Raw genomic sequence first — 5,504 nt, forward strand, 5'->3', positions numbered from 1 at the left:
CACGGGCAACGATACTACAGATTCAGAGTTCCTTTTGAGTGCGATATGTGTTTAGAGGAATCTCAGTACTTTGAAGGTGATAGAAATTGTGACTTGTTTCTGAATTTGTTGAAAATGGTTTTTACCCCTTGAAGTGGTGGTAAGAAATATAGCCTTAGAGGAAGGAAAGATTGCGAAATTGGAATTAGCTGAGGAGACAAAACAAGACCTTCTTGAGGCTATTATGGGAATTAAAAAATGTGGTCCAAAGACGCATGCAGGAGGATTTGCAATTACCAGAATAAACATGAGGTTTTGGGGCACTGTTGGTCCACCATGGAAAGGGATCGCATCAGTTGTACAATGAATGCCAAATTTAAAGGAGTCAAGACTTATGGGGCATGTATGTTATGGGCTCGAGTTCGTCAAAAGTTTCAAGCTGACAATGACTTATCTTTGTGGACGTCAACTACTCCATTAAGTGGGGGAGATAGCTTCATATGCCAATATTACAAAGTCAAAAGTCATTCATTTAAAAAAAAAGATTATAACTGCATAATGCCAAAAGTTTGCAGTCTTTTCAAAGATAATGCGCCATACCACAGTACAAAAAAGGTTGCCAAAAGAAAAGAAAAAGAAGAAAAAAACAAATTACAGAAGATGACGGAGACTGGTAAAAATTGGCATAAGAAACTACCGCCTACTCTCTATGCTTACGCTGGGGAAAAAACCTTCAATTCCAGTTGTTTCAAAGGTTCCAACCATCATCCTTGGAATGGGTGCATTGTTTGGCTTTCCTGAGCAGTCTGATGTGCTGTCAATAGCTGCGATGGTTAGCTCTAGGCGGTGGCCATTGATTTCTAGCTATGGGGCATCAGGTCGTACACAGTCTCTGAAGCTTAAAATGATAGATTCTTTCTTCGAAACCAGTTTCTGACAAAGTGGATGACGGTATCATAAAGGAAGCTCTCTTAGACTTCTATACAAGTTCAGGGATGGGGTTAACGAGTCCCAATTCAATCAAGTTTTGATCAAGTTATTGAGGCTTGCAAGTTCCTTAACGAGAAGTGGAACCCTAAAGATTATGGTTATTGTTGTACGAAAAACCATCATACCAGGTTTTTTCAGCAGGGATCTCCTGACAATGTGCTACATGGTACTGTCATTGACAAAAAAATATGCCATCCAAAGAACAACGATTTTTACCTTGGTACCCATGCTGGAATGATTAGAATCACGAGGCAGACCCACTATCATGTTCTCTTAGACCAGGCTGGGTTTTCGGCTCATGATCTGCAAGAGTTTGTTCATTCTCTATCCTATATGTATCAAAGGAGCACCACATCCATATTTTTTGTGGCTCCTATTTGCTACGCTCATTTGGCAGCTTCACAGTTGGGGGCAATTTATGAAGATTAGGGATACTTCAGAAACATCATCGAGTCATGGTGGTATGTATGCTCCGGGAGTAATCTCTGTACCTCAGATTTCCAGGTTGAAGGATAAAGTCAGCAACTTCATTCTTGTCTGCTGAGAATCATTGAACCATTTTTTTGTAGGGTTTGACAAACAACAGCTAGGACTGCTGCTGGGGTAATCCCTTTCTCATGGGTTTATGAATCAAGATTTTTCCTCCAAGCTTTGATGGAGTCAAGAATTGAATACCTCTAGTAAACTTAACTTGAAAGTATTCATCCTAAGCAAATGTACCAAGAATGGATGACACAGACTTATGACAAAGAAGGTTCGTCCAAAAAAATTTCATAAAGGAAACCTTGTGCTGAAAGAGATCCTTCCCATGCAAAAGGATGCCGAATTGGGAAGGGCCATATGTTGCGAAGAGGGCTTTCTCTAAAGGTGCACTAATTTTGAAAAGAAATGGATAGGAAGAATTTATCTGATCCAGTGAATTTGGACTCGGTCAAGGAGTACTTTGTCTGAAGGAGAAGGGAAGCCAAGGTGAAAACCCGCAAAGGGCATTTTGGGACTTCTATTTCAAAAAAAAAAAGAAAAAAGGAAAAAAAAGAAAAAGAAAAAAGAGAAAAAAGAAAAAAAATGGAGAGGCCAAGGTGAAAACCCGCAAAGGGCGCTTTGAGACCAAAGGGGTTTTGAGTTGAAAACCCGAAAGGGCAGCTCAAATTTGGAAAGTCATGCAGTGACCTTGCTATACTGGATTCGATGAGAAGTGAAGTATGTTACATATCAAGGCATCAACGAATTACTTTGGATCTTTTAAACACATGTTGAACTCAAGAAAGTCTTCATGGAGCTGGTGTATAGACGCTCAAGCGGCGATATCTGGGGCATCTGATTTCTGTCCTATTCACTATCTTTGGATTCTTTTTCTTCGCAAAGATATGTTCTCAGGTTAATCTTTTTGCATTCCTTCCAATAATTTGTCCAAATCTAATTATCCTAAGGATCAATTTATTTGTCTCCCATTATTCATAAAGCATGTTGCATTGAAATAATGATAGATGAACTAAAATATCTTCACAAACGAAGTTTTGCATATTACTCTGGAAATTTCTAGATAATACAAGAAACTAAAACAAGACAATTGTTTAAGGAATTCTCATATGTATGGGTTGGAGATACTCGAGAGATTTTCTTCTTCAGTCTAAAAGGTGGTTGGACATTTTAAGCAATATTGATCTTAAGAAAGGATCATTTTATAAACATCTTCAGTGGGTCGTAACATTCGGGGAATGGTACGGTAGACCAAATTGATGGAGAACATTCGAGGCAAATGAGCAGAGTATGATTGATATGTCGAGAAGAAAGAGGTGGAAAGCTCGATAGATGAATGAGTGATGACGTCCGAAATAGGAGTTATTTTCATAAACATTTTGCATCATAATATGTCTAATTAAGAGCATTTGACTCATTTCGATCATGGCATCTTAATTATTTGGCATAAGCATAAATTCCAGGAAATCAATTCTATAGGTGGATTCCCCAATGGGCAATGTAGCAAGGTTGATTGAAAATTACAAAATTCAGCGCCTTAATCCCCTAAGCAGTAGGGTAACAGGTTAAATTTGCAGATCTTATCTCCCTAAGTAGTAGTGGAGCAGATCGAAGACTCGCCTTAATCCCCTAAGCAGTAGGGTAACAGGTTAAATTTGCAGATCTTATCTCCCTAAGCAGTAGTGGGGCAGATCAAAGACTCGCCTTAATCCCCTAAGCAGTAGGGTAACAGGTTCGCAGATCTTATCTCTCTAAGCAATAGCGGAGCAGATCGACGACGACTCGCCTTAATCCCCTAAGCAGTAGGGTAACAGGTTAAATTTGCAGATCTTATCTCCCTAAGCAGTAGGGTAACAGGTTAAATTTGCAAATCTTATCTCCCTAAGCAGTAGTGGAGCAGATCGAAGACTCGCCTTAATCCCCTAAGTCGTAGGGTAACAGGTTAAATTTGCAGATCTTATCTCCCTAAGCAGTAGTGGAGCAGATCGAAGACTCGCCTTAATCCCCTAAGCAGTAGGGTAACAGGTTCGCAGATCTTATCTCCCTAAGCAGTAGTGGAGCAGATCGACGACGACTCGCCTTAATCCCCTAAGCAGTAGGGTAACAGGTTAAATATGCAGATCAAAGATGATTAGGCATCTCTGTATTGTCAGAAAACAGATCGAAGATAACAGATTTGGCGTCTCTGTATTGGATGGGGAGTAGATCAAAGATAGCAGATATAACCTTTCTGAGTTGCAGTGAAGCAGATTGAAGCCGTCAAGAGGCCATTTAAAGAAGATCAAGGATCAAAAACTCAAGACTCGGCGAGCCCGGGCAAAATTGGTCCTTTTATAGTCTTTGCTCTATTCCTGTTACACAGCAATGAGCAAAGAGGGGCAGCTGTAGACACTCAATTTTGCCCGGGCCCAGAAATAAGTTCAAAAAAAAAACAAAGTCTAAGTCCAGTACAAAATTACAAACATATAATTTGGCCCAATCGAAATGGCCCATTACTTGAAAAGATTGAAGGTCCATCGAGCTTGACTCATATGGAAATATAATCTTTAAGAATATGCAATCTTAGATATGATATGCAATATTAGATATGATACAATCTTAGATATGATATGCAATCTTAGATATGATATGCAATCTTGAAGATATGATCTTGTAATCTTGAAGATTTAATTTGTAGATATCTTTTAATCTTAACCGTTGATGTAATTGATCTATACCGTTGGATTTGGGGAGGCTCAACTATAAATAGAGGCCTCTCCCTTCATTGTAAATCACTTGAGTTTTGGGAAGCAATAAGAATTCTTGAAAGCATTCACTCAAATTTCTCTCCCTCTTGCGTTCTTACTCTCTGTGGTTTGTTCTTATTTTATTCTTCGTCTATTTTAGTTTTTCAACCTTTTTTTATTTTAATTTCTTCATTTTTCAAATATGTATATTTATTCCTATCTTTTATACATTTGATTATGTATTTTATATATTATAATATTTAACCTTTTTATATAGTTTATTTTCAAATACATATTTTCTATGCATATATATATTATATTATCATTTCATGTATTTTGAACTATTGCATTATATTTTTATAATTTGTAAATGTTCTATTTATTCATTTTTTTGTGTATGTCATTTATCTTATTTGTGCATAGTTTCATTTTTTTTATATATGCTATGTTTAATTATTTCTTTTATGTGTTATTTTATGATATAAATTGTTGTATAATTTTTGCATGTATTATGTTTTTCTTTTAGTTTACTCATGTTTTTATTTGTTTATTATCTTATATTTACCTTAGTATGATTTTTTTCATTAAACGTATGTTCATGTTATTTAGTTTTGTCATAATGATATTATTTAGGTTTGTATGGAAATGTAAGAATATTTTGTACATCTATGCTTCATGATGCATTAATATGTCATCTTAAAACGTCATTTAAAAATAATATTCCAAGGGTTTTTTTAAAAAAAATAAAAGGCAACGCTTGATGTTTGGAAACTTCGAGAAAGGTAGTGCCCTAACTTACTGGGTTGCGACTTTTCTCGTTGAATTCGAATAGTCAAGTACCCTTCTAAGTGATTTTGAGTTTTCAAAACTTAAACAATTATTTTAAGATTTCAAAACATAGTGTCCTAACTTACTGGATATGGCGTTTTGTTGTTTCGAGATAGAAATTTTCGAAAGACGAGCTTAGTTTCGAAGGTTTTAAAATGTTGCGTCCTAACTTACTGGATTGATGTTTTGACTCGTTTGAAATAAGTGAGCCTTAATTTTCCAAATTGATACATTCTAATTAAAAGAAGTTTGCATCTTAAAACTTTCAAATTTCCGACATTAAAGACACTTGATAATCAATTAGGTACCAATTTTTGGGCGTTACGAGGGTGCTAACCCTTCCTCGTACGTAACCGACTCCCGAATCCATTTTCTCGACTTTCGTAGACCAAAATTAATGTTTTAAAACAAAACATTTTATAAGGTGATCCAATCACACCTAAAAAGATTGGTGGCGACTCCCGTTTTCGTTTTTCTTAAAGTTGATTCCCATTTTCCAAA

At 36.3% G+C, this 5,504-nt stretch overlaps 1 pseudogene; it reads left to right on the top strand.

The window, feature by feature from the left end:
• Nucleotides 1-688: 688 nt before the first annotated feature.
• LOC107917455 (protein argonaute 4-like) lies at nucleotides 689-1,513 on the top strand (annotated as a pseudogene).
• The last annotated feature ends 3,991 nt before the right edge of the window (nucleotides 1,514-5,504 follow it).

This window comes from Gossypium hirsutum, chromosome A01 (assembly GCF_007990345.1).
Source record: "Gossypium hirsutum isolate 1008001.06 chromosome A01, Gossypium_hirsutum_v2.1, whole genome shotgun sequence".
Lineage (NCBI taxonomy): Eukaryota > Viridiplantae > Streptophyta > Magnoliopsida > Malvales > Malvaceae > Gossypium > Gossypium hirsutum.